Raw genomic sequence first — 15,839 nt, 5'->3', positions numbered from 1 at the left:
TACGCCAAGTTCTCTAAATGCGAATTTTGGAAAGACAGCGTGGCCTTCCTGGGTCACGTGATAACCAAGGAAGGGATTAAGGTGGACCCCGCCAAGATCCGTGCCGTTAAAGAATGGACCACACCAAGCTCACTCACCGAAGTCCGAAGCTTCCTAGGCTTGGCGGGCTACTACAGGAGATTTGTACCCGACTTCACCAGGATAGCCCAACCCCTCAACAAGCTCATGAAAAAGGAAACCTCCTTCCAATGGGACAACGACTGCGTCTCGGCCTTTCAAGAATTGAAGGATAAGTTAACCACGGCACCCGTACTCGCCATCCCCTCCGGGGAAGAAGGATTCGAGGTCTTCAGTGACACATCCAAGAAGGGGTTGGGGTGCGTGCTAATGCAAAAAGGCCGAGTAATAGCCTACGCATCCAGGCAGCTCAAAACCCACGAGGAAAACTACCCCACCCACGACCTCGAGCTAGCCGCCATCGTGTTCGCACTAAAAATTTGGGGGCATTACTTATACGGGGTGCAATGCAAGATTTACACGGACCATAAGAGCCTAAAGTACATCTTCACCCAAAAAGACCTAAACATGAGACAACGGAGGTGGTTAGAACTCATAAAGGATTATGACCTGGACATCCAATACCATGAGGGAAAGGCTAACGTGGTGGCGGATGCACTAAGCAGGAAGACTAACCACTCCCTCAACACCACTTGGATCCTACCGGACCAACTGTACAGGGACTTCCAAAGACTGAATTTGGAAATAATAAAACAAGGTCAAAACCACCCCGACATCCACTTATTCAACGCATAAGTCGTGCCTACGCTCTTCGAGGAAATCAAAATAGGACAACAGCAGGATCCGGAACTAGATAAAATCCGCCTCGACCTAACCCAGGGGAAGGAAGGACCCTTCAAAATACACGAAGACGGCAGTCTCCGTTACCAAGATAGGTGGTGCGTGCCCTCAACGCACCCCCACTTGAAGCAACAAATCTTGGAGGAAGGACACAACTCCCCATACTAGGTTTACCCAGGGGGTGACAAACTATACCAAGATGTAAAAAGGTCGTTTTGGTGGCCCAACATGAAAAAGGAAATCGCGGATTTCGTGGCCAGGTGCCTAAATTGCCAAAGGGTGAAGGCCGAACGATGCAAGCCCAAGGGACTCGTACAACCCCTTGAGATACCACAAGGAAAGTGGGATTCCATATCCATGGATTTCGTCGGAGGACTACCCCCAATGAAGAACGGCAAGGATAAGATTTGCGTCATAGTGGACCGACTAACCAAAACAGCGCGATTCATCGCCATGAAGGAAACGTAGACAATGACACAACTGGCCCAAGCCTACTTGAGCCGGGTAGTGAAGTATCACGGAGTCCCCCGAAACATCGTATCCGATAGAGACTCCAGGTTCCTCTCACAATTCTGGAAATCACTGCAACTAGCCTTGGGGACACAACTAAAACTAAGCACTGCTTTCCACCCCACTACGGACGGCCAAACCGAGAGGACCATTCAGACCCTCGAAGACATGCTAAGAGCCATGGGAGGAACACCTAGACCTTATTGAATTCTCATACAACAACAGTTACCACGCGAGCATTCGTATGGCACCCCACGAAGCTCTATACGGACAAAAGTGCAGAACTCCCTTATGTTGGGAAGACATGGTCGACCCAATAACACTAGGGCCCCAACACCTACAGGACACAATCACCAAGGTCAAGCACATCCGGGAGAGGATGAAGGCTTCCCAAGACCGCCAAAAGTCCTACGCCGACCTAAAGAGGAAACAAGCCGAATTCAACACCGGGGACAAGGTCTGGTTGAGAATCTCGCCCACGCGAGGGGTGATGAGATTCGGAAGGAAAGGAAAGCTCAGCCCTCGATTTATCGGCACCTATGAAATCATAGAAAAAGTTGGGAACCTAGCCTATCGCCTCGCCCTACCCGTCGAACTAGAACGAGTACACAACGTATTCCACATATCCTAGCTAAAGAAATACGTACACGACCCGAGCCACGTGCTTCAACCCGAGGTCGTGAACCTCGACGAGTCACTAGTATACGAAGAAAGACCCGTGAGGATCCTGGACACCAAGACAAGAAACACCCATCGCCGAGCCATAGAAATGGTGAAAGTCCTCTGGACCAACCATGGGACCGAGGAAGCAACGTGCGAGCTCAAATACACAATGAGGGAACGCTACCCCGAACTTTTCACACCAGGTTACTAAGAGAAAGTCACTCGGCAATGACCAAGCTTCGGGGACGAAACTTCCCGATAAGGGGGGGAGAGTGTAACACCCCGTGTTACGACCCCTAAGATCAATTAAATCATTTAATCAATTACCCAAAAGAAAGAATTAAATCACAATAATTAATTAGGAAGGCCCACCATAGTCCACGGGCCCTTATCCCTAAACCCAATCCTTAGTCCCAAAAGAAATAGAACTAGCAAGCCCATAATATTAGTTCCTAACTAGGACTCCTAAATATATAAATAGGGGACTTAAGAGGCACCAAGAAACCCCCCCACAAGAATAACGCCCCACCTCCCCAAAGAGCTCCAAGAATCCCCCTAGAAGAAATCAAGAAAGCCTAAAGAAAGACCCTTCATAGCCAAGGAATTAATTAAGGCTAAGAGGTAACCCATGTCTCAACAAAACCTATTTTCGTAGCTATGATTTCCCCCGTAGGATTTCCCCATATTATTGTGTATTAATGACTTGTGACGATTATGATTGATGATTGATGTGATGATCCCATGGGGGATCTTGATAATCTTGATATTGGGAGATTCTTGATAATTATGATGTTCTTGATGATTATATGGAGTTCTTGATGATTATGTGTTGTTCTTGATAATTGTGTGATGCCCTTGATGCTTATGTGTTATTCTTACCGAATCTTGCAATTAGAAGGCGAATCGTATTCTTGTTGATATAAAAGTGATTAGAACCCTAGGTTGTATCGTATGATATTATTCTTGGATTATCGGGTGGGGTAATCGCATGTTTGGGTGTTGATTATGTTTAGAAAAGCATGATAGGTTATGTGCCGTTCGTTTCTCGTATTTGATCCGTTAATTGTCTACGTGTTGTCGTTGATTGCGTTGTAAAGTGTCTAAGCATGGTTTCGGGTTCCACAATGGTTCCCGGGGCGAAATTGTGTGATAAGAGTCAGTGGGGGGTAGGTGGGGGTAGGGGACCCGCCACCTACCCACGGCCGGAATGGTGATCCCGGCAGCGGACCCGCTGCCCGGAATAGTGAATCCGGCGGGCAGCCGGCGGGTGGCCCCCCACCCACCGGCTACCCGCTGGAATTTTCCCCATCTTGGGTTCCCGGCTTCCCCGTTTGATGTTTCCCCGTCCCCCGTGGTGTCCCAACGGACTCCGTTTATCGTGCCTATGTCTAGTTTGATATTTCGGGTACCGTTCGTAGGTTTATGAGTCTATTATATTGCATGCTAGTTGAATTGGTGTCCCATTGACCTAGGTGGAAGAAGTATGAACCCCTTAGGACTATTCTTAGTATGTGATGGATCACGCATAGGTTTTGTTATACGTTTTCTCCCCCTTCCCAATGTGTTAATGTGGGTTGCATGTACTTGCTATGTGTTATGTGTGCATGTAACCCCGAGTTGGTTAAGATCAATCGGGCTATACGGGCAGTCGGGTGGGCTGAGAACCATACCGGCTGTTAACCAGGCTGGTAGAGACCGGTCAGGTATATAAATATTATATAGGACTAAGTTCCACTATACGGGCAGTCGGATGGGCTGAGAACCATACCGGCTGTTAACCAGGCTGGTAGAGACCGGTCAGGTATATAAATATTATATAGGACAAAGGTCCACTATACGGGCAGTTGAATGGGCTGAGAACCATCCCAACTGTTAACCAGGCTGGTAAAGACCGGTCAGGTATATAAATATTATGTAGGACAAAGGTCCATCAGTCGGTTGCGATCGGCTCCTCCGTAATGTGAGACGGGGCAGGGTGCTGCGGGGCCGTGTCAGAGCTATATGCGCTGACCCTCATGTATGGGCATGCGATTGGTCTTGTGGCGCCAACAAAGTATGCTATATGATGAGATATGGAGGAGTTGTGTTTATGAGTATATTGGGGGATGTGACTAAGGGATTTATGCTGGGGATTGTTTATGTTGGGTTATGATTATTAATTATGCTCAGCTTTATCTGTCTTGCCTGTTGTGGATTGTATACGCCTGTTATAACTGTTGCTTGTGTCTAGCCTTATCTGTCGAGTCATTCCCGGTTTTAAAAGCTAGAGTCTCATAGGATATGTCTTCATGCCTTAAAATGGTTTTCGTATATCTATATATATCCCTATACGTATTGTATTTCAACGCGTTGGAGTGGGTTACCAGCATCTCTCGCTGAACAGATATATTTGGCTTTCAGGCACAGAAGATTAAGTCACTGGAGTGCGCTAGAGCTTGGAACATATAAGTAGTTAGTTTCCCTTTCGGCCTGCGTGCCATGTTTATACATTCGTATCATTGAGACATTAGTTAGTTAGCCTGTGCACCTGAGTTCTCTAGCTCAGGTGTGGCATAGCACCCCGTACACTCGTACTCTGTTTGGGATTTAATGAGATTTCACCTTTATTTTATAAGTTTTAAATATCTTGAAAATCTGGGGTGTTACAACCATAAACGATTCCTCGAGCTGGCTCGTTTCGCGCCTGAATTAGTTCCTACGGAAACAACCAAGATATAGAAGTTTGTGACAGGGCTCAACTTCGAAGCCCGAAAGGCTCTAATCGTAAGCAAACCCCGAACCCTTAACGAAGCCTACACCAGCGCCGCCGACCTCTATCGAATCCAACTTCTACAACGGGGAGTTCAGGAACAGGTTCGTAAGAGAAACGCGGGAAGCGGGTCGCCACCTATAAAAAAGGCTAGAAACGACTCTAACGTAAGGACGGTTAACCCGACTAGCCAAGGGCCATCCATGAGAAACAACGAAGCCAATGCAAGACCATTCCTTTGCCGAAGGTGCAACAAGGACCATAGGGGCAAGGATTGCCTGGGGAACGCCTAGCGGTGCTTCAACTGCGGGGGAGAAGGACACAAGTCCTTCCAGTGCACTCTATCCCCGAGCACACACCCTACGGTCATGGGCCAATAAGGAGGCGCAAATAACCAAGGGAGTTACGGTGCCCCTGGAAAGGTATTCGTCATTAGCCGCACCCAGGCCGATCTTGAAGCCGAAACCAACATCGACACAGAAAACGAGGCCCTTGGGGACGAGGATCCCGTAAATCAATTAGAAGAAAATCAGGAAGAAGAATTCTGCTTAGGATAATCTGTGAACCCCTGTAAACCACCCTCTTAGTAGAATCACTTGTTTAGTTCAGCTATCTAGAAATTTTTATGACCATAAATAAAAGACGAAGTCAATTAAATCAACTTAAAGTGGAGAACTAAGATCCCCCCTCCCTTCTAATCCACGAGTCTCAAACCCAACACACGGTGAAGGCAAAAGTCCGACAAGGGGATCCGGTCAAAGCCACTTGCTACATCGGGTCAAAAGAAGGATAGGAAACCCAAGGCATGAAAGAAATGCACAAAAAGGGGTAATGCAACCAAAGGGAATTGAACCTTGAACCTCTCACTTAAAAGATAAAGCCTTAACCACTAAGCCTTAAGCATTTCTTAAAACTTTGAGGGGACACAACCTTCTTAAACCCCTCCAAATCCCTAAAATCACAAAAACCCCCAAATCAAAAACCCTTCTTCCTCTTCTTCCTCCCACTCCCACTCTCTACATCTCTCTCCCCCTCTACGCCGGCCAGCCACCCGAAAAACTCACCAGCCACACACCACCAGCCGCTCACCACCAAGCTCCCGTCGACCGCCCGGCAACCACCCGGCCAACGCCCGCGAACCACCCACGACGAAGCCACCCCGCAGGCACCCCTCTCTCGTCAACATCCCGGCCAGCACCGGATGCCACACCTCAACGCCACCTCCAACCTCGCGGGAAGTCCCGACGGAATCCTCGCCGGAAAACATCGCCGGAACATCAAGGCCACACCACCACCGCTTCTTGAAAAATCTTATAATGCCGAAAAAGCCCATAGGTACCCGAGTCCCGGAATGGAACGACGCCGAATACACGGTGATCGGAGGTAAAGCCCTCGAACCCGACCAATTCTCTCCGGAGTTGGTCGATATGCTTAGATTCCAAGGCCTTTTGGACACCTATCTCGCGATTAAAGTAGATACGTATCCCAAATTGGTAAAAGAGTTCTATTGTCACTTGGTAGCCACCAAACGGGGGGACAAGTTGGAAGTCACCTCCAAGGTCCGGGACAAGGCAATAGTGCTCTCTGAGGGCCGCTTGGCCAAACTCCTGAAACTGACCACCACGGGTGTGTCGGACTATGACCGGAAGGCATGGGTCAGTATCCAAAGCACAAGGTACAAGGATTACCTCGGGTATTTGCTAGGAAAAGAAGATGGTTTCACTTCGGCCACCAGGCCAAACAGGAAGTGCCTAACCGCCGAGCAGAAATTGCTAGTCATGATTGTGTCAAACAGCTTGTTGCCCACTAACAACAAGAGCAAGGACGTGGGGAGCTTGGAATGCACCTTTGCCTATTTCCTTAAGCATAAAGTCAATTTCAATTTGCCCGCCCTTATTTTGAAACACATGGAATTCCGTAAATCTAGCAACCGGCTCAGCTTACCCTACGGGATGATCCTAAGTTGGATCATCGAAAGAAAAGGGGGGGACCTAAGCCGCACGGAAGCCAAGCCCATGAGTGGGATGGTTTTCAATGCCCAGAACCACCGCCGCAATGACATCTACCATGTCGGAGAATGACAGTACATCATCCTCGAGGAGGTTTGCCTGAAACCCACAGAAGAACGATGAATGCTGGTTAACCAGTTGGAAATCTCTAACAAGAAACTGAGACGGGCAATGCAAGAATGTGGAGAACAAGAGGAACATGAAGAAGAAAGTGAACCTAACCCGCCTGCACCCGCACAAGAAAGAGGAAACATGGAGGGCCGAGATGAGAGGTCCACCAATGAGCGCATCTTCGCGTAGCTCACCAGGCAGAACAGGATTATGGATGACGGGTTCTCATCCCTAATTCTCGCACAAACTCATTAGACCGGAGAGTGGCTGCAATCGAGGCCATGTTGGGCACACGCGGGGCGTCCAGCTCAAGAGCAGGAAACCAAGGTAGACCCAAACTTTCCAAACACTACTTGCTGCCAACCTAACCAAACTCCACCCTACCCCCAGCAAACGACACGTGGAGCCGCAGTTCCTAAACCAGGAGGCCGAATGCGTGACGTCCAGGGGCAATAGAATGGATCCATGCACAGGCTTCGGGGACGAAGCCCTCCAACCCAGACTAATTATTTAATTCTTACCATTAAAAGAGGTTTAAATCCCCTTAATTAATTAAGAAGGGTCCACCATGGATCATGAACCCTTATCCTTAAACCAAACCCTTAGTCCTATAAGGAATAGAATAAGTGAATCCTTACCATTCAGACCTTAGTTAGGACTCTTAAATATATATAAGGACCTAGGAGACACCTAGAAATCCCACCACACAAGAACCCAGGAATTCCCCTGTCACCAAACGTAGGAGAAATTACGAGGAGGAGATCTTAGAGAAAGAACCTTAGTAGCCAAGGATTCTAATTAAGGCTAAGAGGTAACCCATGTCTCAACAAAACCTATTTTCCTTGCTATAATCTTCTTCATTGGCTCCTTTGATATAAGATTCTGTGCTCGAGTCTCGATAAGACTTTGCCTGAGATTGATATGGTGTTTATGAGATAATCTTGATGTTTACATATTAATCATGATGCTCATGTGATAATCTTGATGTTCTTGATTCTATGATAAATTACAAGCGATCTTGTGTTTTAATTATGACTACAGCCCTAGGGTTATAAACGTGGATTTCGTATTATGTTAACTCTTGGTATGTTTTGGTAGGATTTTTCGTGTTTGGGTGTTGAGTCTTGGCATGTTTAGGAGTCGTGTTAGGGTGTATTTGGTGAGATTCTTGGGTTAAATCTGTTACTTGAATACGTGGTGTCGTCGTTTGTGTTTGAATGTGTCTAACAAGGTTTCGGGTTTCACGAAGGATCCCGGGACCAAAATATTACTTTGGAGTCAGTGGGGGGTAGGTGGGGGCAGGGGTACCCGCCACCTACCCGCTGCCCGTGCCCTCTTCCCAGCGTGCAGCTGGCGGGCAGACGACTGTCCGCCGGACACCCGCTGCCTTATGGTTCGCCGCGGGCCATCCGCTGGAATTTCGATACGAGTCGTAATGTTTTCCCCGTGTAATGTTTCCCTGTGTCCCGTGGTGTCCCATTATACCCCGTTTGTTGTATGTGAGTCTAGTTAGATGTATCGGGTACAATTCTTAGGATGAAAGAGTCTTGTGTAATACATGCTAGTTGAATTGGTATCCCGTTGGCCTAGGAGGAAGGTATATGATCGCTTAGGAGTGTCCTGAGTAGTTTGATGTGGTTTGTTAGCTATGAGTTATATTATGATAAGTGTTCCCCGATGATTCCCCCTACTTATTTGTTAATGTGGGCTGCATGTTGCTTGGCTTCTGTGTTAATTGTGCATGATATCCCAATTGGTTGCGATCAATTGGCTATAATGACCATCTGATGGGTTGAGAACCATCAGGTGTTAACGAGACCGGTTGCGATCGGTCGGCTATACAGGCAGTTGGATGGGTTGAGAACCATCGGCTGTTATATATACATACATACATACATACATATATATATATATATATATATATATATATATATATATATATATATATATATATATATATATATATATATATATATATGGCTGCGGTCCACCGTTTGGTTGCGATCAAACGTTATGATATAAATGAGCTGCGGTTCATCGATTGGTTGCGATCAATCTCCTTGTGCTGCGGTACTAATAGGGTGCTGCGGGGCCATGTCAGAGCTTTATGCACTGACACTTCGTGTATGGGCACGTGAAGGGTCCTGCGGCACCACCAAATGTGTAAACGTGTTTTATTGTTTGTTGTGGCTGAAATAGTAATTGAATATTGATATGATTTATATGGAATAGTCTTGTGACCTTAGTGTGCATGCTAGAATCTTTATGTGTGTGATTAATTATATTGAATGTGTCTGCCCCTTCTTGTTTGAGTCTACTCTCGGTTTTAAATTAGAGTTTCATAAGTATATATGTATTCCGGCTTCAAAATGATTTTCCTTATATATCTACCTATATTGTACTTAACGCGTTGGAGTGGGTTACCAGCATTATTCGCTGAACAGATATATTTGGCTTTTAGGCACAGATGAGTAGCTCCGGAGCGCGCTAGTCGGACCCGTGGACCTTGCTAGATTAGTTCTATTATCGGCCTGCGTGCCTTAAAGTTATACTAGATATTGATTTGAGGATCTCTGTTGTTTGGATAGTTTAGCCTGTGCATCTGAGTTCTCCAGCTCAGATGTGGCATAGCACCCTGACACTTATGTTTAGTTATGCTCTGTTTGGGAATTTATAATGGAATTACCTTTATTATATAAGTTTTAAAAGTCTCGAAAATTTGGGGTGTTACATGGGGGGACGACCACCCGCCACCTACCCGCTGCTCACAACACTGTTCCAGCGAGCCACCGGCGGGCGGTGGTCTGCCCGCCGGCCACCCGCTGGAATAGTACACGGCCGCCGGCGGGTGGTCCTCCACCCGCCTCCTACCCGCTGGATACCCAGCGTGGTTCATGGTTTTTTTCCCCGTTTGATGTTTCCCCATATCCCGTTGTACCCCGTTTGTCGTGTATGTGTCTCGTTTGGTGTTTTAGGCATCGTTGTGACACCCCAAAATCTAAATTCGATTAAGGGATTAATTAAGTAATTAATCCTATTTCAATTTGTAATTTAATTCCTTAAATTCCTGAAATTCAATAGTGGTGGACTAGTAATTGACTAGTCAACCCCAAAGTCAAAGTTGTACCTTGAGCTTTGTAAGGAGTTCCCTTGTTTCCTTACACCTCTTCATGTTAGTAAGGGTATTCTTGACCTTTCACCTTGTGTTAGTATTGTAACCTAACCTAGTAAGAACACCCTCATTTCTTTCCTTACACTTTCAAAATTCTAGCTCCACCTTCTCTCTAAAAAGGTGGATAGCTTTTCTTCCAAGCCAAGTTGAAGCTTTGCCAAGACTTCAAGAGTTGTCTCCAGGATTCTACCTTTCATACATTTAGGCATCTAGGAGGGTAAGATCCATGTTCATCTTGTGTTTTTAGTGTTTTCTTAGGTGTCTTTTCTTAAAGATAGAATCTTTATGATATTTTGGTGTGTTCTTGAAGTGGGTTTGGAAGGTGAGCTTTGATAGGAGCTTGGTGAGGTGTTAAGTGAAAGTTTTTGGTCTACAAGAGTTAACACATGCTCTACAAAATTTATTTTTGCTTACCTATGTTAATATTTCTTGGATTCTACATGTGTTTTGATATGAAATGTGAGTGTTTATGCATTGTCTTGTGAAAAAGCATATCTAGAGCTTGTGTTTAGGGTTCGTGTATGCCATTGCTTGGCTATTCCTTTGATTCAAGTCACTTTATTGTATTTGGTGAGTTTTGGCATGTTTTGGACTTGAATTTGAGTTTGGAGATGAAAATCCACGAAGGGATTTATTGTGGTACAGGAGTGTACCCACGGGCGGAACGACGGGTAGGGGTCCAACCCGCCGCCCACCCGCGGGGTACATGATGTTGGAGGGCCTGTACCCGCGGGCAGGACCACGGGTAGGGGGCCTACCCGTGGGTCCACCCGCAGGGAACGCTGTATGGATGTTGGGGGATTTGTTCCCCGTGATTCTTTTGACTCGGTATTTGGCCTTTTGACTTCCTGTTGTTTTTTTGTGGAACTATTTGAGTGTCTTCTTGATGTTTCATATGTCTAGAACTATATGGTAGGAATCCATGTAGGTCTTTGGTGTCTTGAATTGTGCTAAGTGTTCAACATTGTGTTTCGTTGAACCATGATGAGTCTTGTGTGTTCTTCGGAACTACTTTCGGTTTACCCGTTTGATGAGCATGCTAGTTCGGTGTTTAATTGCTAGCGTGTGTGTTGTTTGTATCTTCCTATTGTTGATGATAACTTGTGTTATTCATCGTTGTTGTTATTGGGCTGTGACCCATTCCATGATTGAGTATGGTTTCATATCTTCGTTATGATCCGTTGATTTATTCCTGTTGAGGTGTGATGTGTGTGTGGCTTTACCTGGATTGCACGATTAGTGGTATTCGACACTAGTCACCTAGGTATTGCAGTGGTCCTCGTGGTGGCCATGACGTGATTATGGAGTTGTGACCTGTGTGTCAGGTTCACGTGTTTTGGGCAAGGCGTGTGTCGCCGTGTGTGTGAACGGTACCCTCGTGTACTATGAAATCGGTGGTCTCGTTGGTGGTCGTTGGTGGGGGACGATGGTCCCAGGAGGGAATAGGTTGGATTTGGTTGTACAGGGGTCCTGGAGGTAATGGTTGGGAGAAGAAATAAGGTTGGGGGTAGCCATAAGGTTGGAACCGGGCATAAGGAAGGCATATCAACTCGTGATGAGTGATGTCACGAGGGCTTGTATAGTCGTTGTTGTGAGTTATCTTCTTGTGACGTGTGTAGTCACAAAGGCATGTGTTGCCTTAGCATATGTTTCCGTTTGTTGTGTCTTTATTCCTTTGAGTTATGCACGTCGGGTATTAATCTATTGTGTGATGATTGATTATACATTGAGACTTCTTGTGAGTCGTTGTTGTCCTTTGTAGTCTTGGGATGTGTTCCCGTGTTCTTGTTGAGAGTGTTTGAGTCTTGTGTTGACTATTACTCTTGGTTTTGGACTTATATATATGTATTCCGTTTCGAAAATGGCTTTACAACTTATACCTTATCTATGTATGATATTTCACATGTATTGGTGGGTTACCAGCATTATTCGCTGACCGGGCATCGTCCCATGGTTTATATGCTTCTTTCAGGTGTTGCTTAGACGAGTGCGCGGTCTAGTGCCAGCTAGTATAGCTCCCCTTTTATGTTTTGTGGCCTGTGAGCCAATCTAGACTTAGTACTCTGTTGGATGGTTGTAGATTTTAAACTATGCAGATTTAGCCTGTGCGTTCACCCTTGGGTGAGCGTGGCATAGCACCCAGTTTCCTTGTTTTATATATATCTTCTCTTTCAGTTTTCCGCTGTGTTTGGTGTTTTGGTTTAAGTTATCTGCATGTTTTAAGGCTTTAAGTAGCATGGTTTTAAGGGGTGTTACAATCGTTCTAGGATTTTATGTGTGATACGTGTCGTTGTTGTTGTGTCTTGCTTATTATGTGATTATCTGTTGATTGATTGATGATGATGAGTATCGTGGTCATTGCGCAAGGGCCAGTGTGACTGATGATGATAATGATGATGATGAGATTGTAATTGGTGGAAAATACACTGTTGGCGGTTGGTGTAACACCCCGAAATTTTTCAACTTTTAAGACTTATATAATAAAGGTAAATTCTCATTAAATCCAAAAAATATAACATAAGAGTATGGGGTGCTGTGCCACACCTGAGCTAGAGAACTCAGGTGCACAGGCTAACTAACTAAAATCCTCAATAATGTCAATACATAAGCATGGCACGCAGACCGAAAGGGAAACTATCTACTCTACGCTCCAAATCTCTAGCGCGCTCCAGTGCCTACTCATCTGTGCCTGAAAGCCAAATATATCTGTTCAGCGAGAGATGCTGGTAACCCACTCCAACGCGTTGAAATACATTATAGATAGATATATATAGATATACGAAAATCATTTTGAAGCAGGAAGATATATACTTAAGGGACACTAGTTTTAAAACCAGGAATAGACTCAGGAAATAGGGATGAGCACATCAGACAACAATAGACAGTTAAGTAGAAATAACATCATAAGGAATACGCATTTACGGTCACAAGCCACTTCTCAATTCCAAACCATATCATCATCCAATCATCATTCATATCACATAATCATTGATGGCGCCACGGGACCAATCGCATGCCCCGAACATGAGGGTTAATGCCTATAGCATTAACACGGCCTCGCAGCACCCTACCTCAATACCGTGGTACAAGGGGAGTTGATCGCAACCAACCCTTTGAGAACCGCTGACGAACTCAACGTCGGACCACGATCCGACACACCGCTGACGCGCCTAGTCGGTGGACCGTGATCCCCTTTACAAGGGGGGACTTACGACCCTACACACCATTGGTGCGCACAATCGGTGGGCCGTAGCGGATCAAGCCCGACACACCGCTGAGCTAAACTCAGTCGGTGGGTAAAGATCCTCGGAGACTACGGTCCTACATACCGATGTCCCACCACTCGGTGGGTCGCAGCCAGTCGTAGCCCTACACACCGCCTGATTACTCAGGTCGGTGGACTACAACCTTCCTCGGCTTGTTGGCCCCATACCGCCTGGCGCATCCCGGTCGGTGGGTCATATCACCGAGGCCCATGTGGACCTTCAGTCCTATACATAATCTTTATATACCTGACCAGTCTCTACCAGCCTGGTTAACAGTTGGGATGGTTCTCAACCCATTCAACTGCCCGTATAGTGGACCTCAGTCCTATATCACATCAATATCCCTGACCGATCTTAACCGGCCTGGTTAACAGTTGGGATGGTTCTCAGCCCATTCAACTGCCTGTATAGCCCAATTGGTCTTAACCAAGTTGGGGTCATGCATCATGTAACACACAACAGCACATAATGACACATAATTCACATAGGGAAGGGGGAACATATAATTAAGCTTACATGTGATCATTCACACACTAAGAATAGTTCCTTAGGGCTCATATAACTTCCACCTAGGTCAACGGGTTACCAATTCAACTAGCATGCAATTCCTAAGACTCGTTTAACCTACGAATAGTACCCGAAATTCTAAACTAGACTCAGACACGACAAACGGGGTCCGTTGGGACACCATGGGGGACGGGGAACATCAAACTGTGAAGCTGGGAACCCGGGGTGGGGTGTGGACCAGCGGGTAGCCGGTGGGTGGGGGTCACCCGCTGACTGCCCGCCGGTGGGCGCTGTTCCAGGCAGCGGGTAGCCGGCTGCACAGTGGCTGCCCCACCCCCACCTACCCCCCACTGACTCTTTTCTCAAATATTCGTCCCGGTGGCCTTTGTGGAACCCGAAACCATGCTTAGACACTTTTAAACGCAAATAACGACACCACGTAAGCAATTAACGAATCAAAAGCAAGAATCATGTAGGACTTATCCTATTATAACTCCTAAATGTAAACAACACCCAAACATGCGAATTCCCTCCCAAATACAAATCGAGAACATCATAATACAAACCGCCAATCCAACCTAGGGCTCTAATCCCACCCAAATCATCAAGAACATATTTAATATTTAACATCAAGAAAATATCAAGATTCGTCAAGAATCATCACCTCATAATCAAGAACTTCTTCTCAACATTAAGATCATCAAGATTATAAAGAAAGCATATAAATCATCTTATCAATCATCAAGAACATAATATAATTATCATAATCAAGACACAGAATATAGAGGGAGGCCAAGGAAAGAGATTATAGCGAAGAAAATAGGTTTTGTTGAGACATGGGTTACCTCATTCGCTTATCAATCCAAAATACGTTAACGAAACCTGTAAATCAAATCAGATAGAATAATTAAACCCTAGGGGATTCAAACCCTAATTTTCTCCCAACACTAAAGGTATCCTACCCATCTAGGCTAAAACCCTTTTGTTAACCAATGGCATTATTACTTAATTCTAACCTAATCTATTTCGATTAACCCATATTGTAAACCCGTAGCCATTATTATCACCAATTACAGGGATAATACTATCACCAATTACAGTGACAACGTTCATGGCTCACCAAAAAATTATATAATTAAACATGCTAAGGGTAGGGTTCGAACACTAGACGTTCCGCCACACCATCATCTTCTTCCGTTCGTCATCACCATTACAGTAATGGTTGCTACGCACGCCTTACGCTCCCCATCCCAGATATCCACTATTATGACAGTATTGACACCTTACCTCCATCATCACGGATTGCCGTCACTACCGTCGAAAGGGCGATGTTTGCCTTTGCTTCATGAGAAAGGTGACAGCGGGTAGTTTCCGGGAAGTGCATCGCCTGCCCTCCTCCCGTCGTTTTCTTCTGCTAATCTCGCCGTCGATGTCCGCCTTCGTTGCTTTGCTACTTTGCCAGGACAAAGGGTGTTCGGAGTGCTCCCCGGGATCGCCGTTGCTTCGGTCGGAGTTGTTCGCTGCCGGGAGGGAGAGAGGGACAAGGGATCTAGGTTGTGGTTGTATGGGGTTCGTTTCTTCTTACGTCGAGAGAGAGAGAGAGAGAGAGAGAGAGAGAGAGAGAGAGAGAGAGAGAGAGAGAGAGAGAGAGAGAAAGAGAGGGAGAGATGCGAAGGGAGGGGGGTTACGTACGTGTATATATATATATATATATATATATATATATATATATATATATATATATATATATATATATATATATATATATATTTGTATACATATACGTATGTTTATTCGTATAGGATTAGGTGTATATGTATGTATGGCATCGCCTTTGGAAGAAGGGGAGGAGGGGAGGTGTTTAGTTTGCTCTCCTCGTTCGTATGTATGTACTATATTATATATATATATATATATATATATATATATATATATATATATATATATATATATATATATTCTCATACGTATATACGTATCCTAGTCTATCTTTG

This window comes from Ipomoea nil, unplaced genomic scaffold, assembly GCF_001879475.1.
Source record: "Ipomoea nil cultivar Tokyo-kokei standard unplaced genomic scaffold, Asagao_1.1 scaffold0480, whole genome shotgun sequence".
NCBI classification, from domain to species: domain Eukaryota; kingdom Viridiplantae; phylum Streptophyta; class Magnoliopsida; order Solanales; family Convolvulaceae; genus Ipomoea; species Ipomoea nil.
This window is presented reverse-complemented; position numbering follows the sequence as displayed.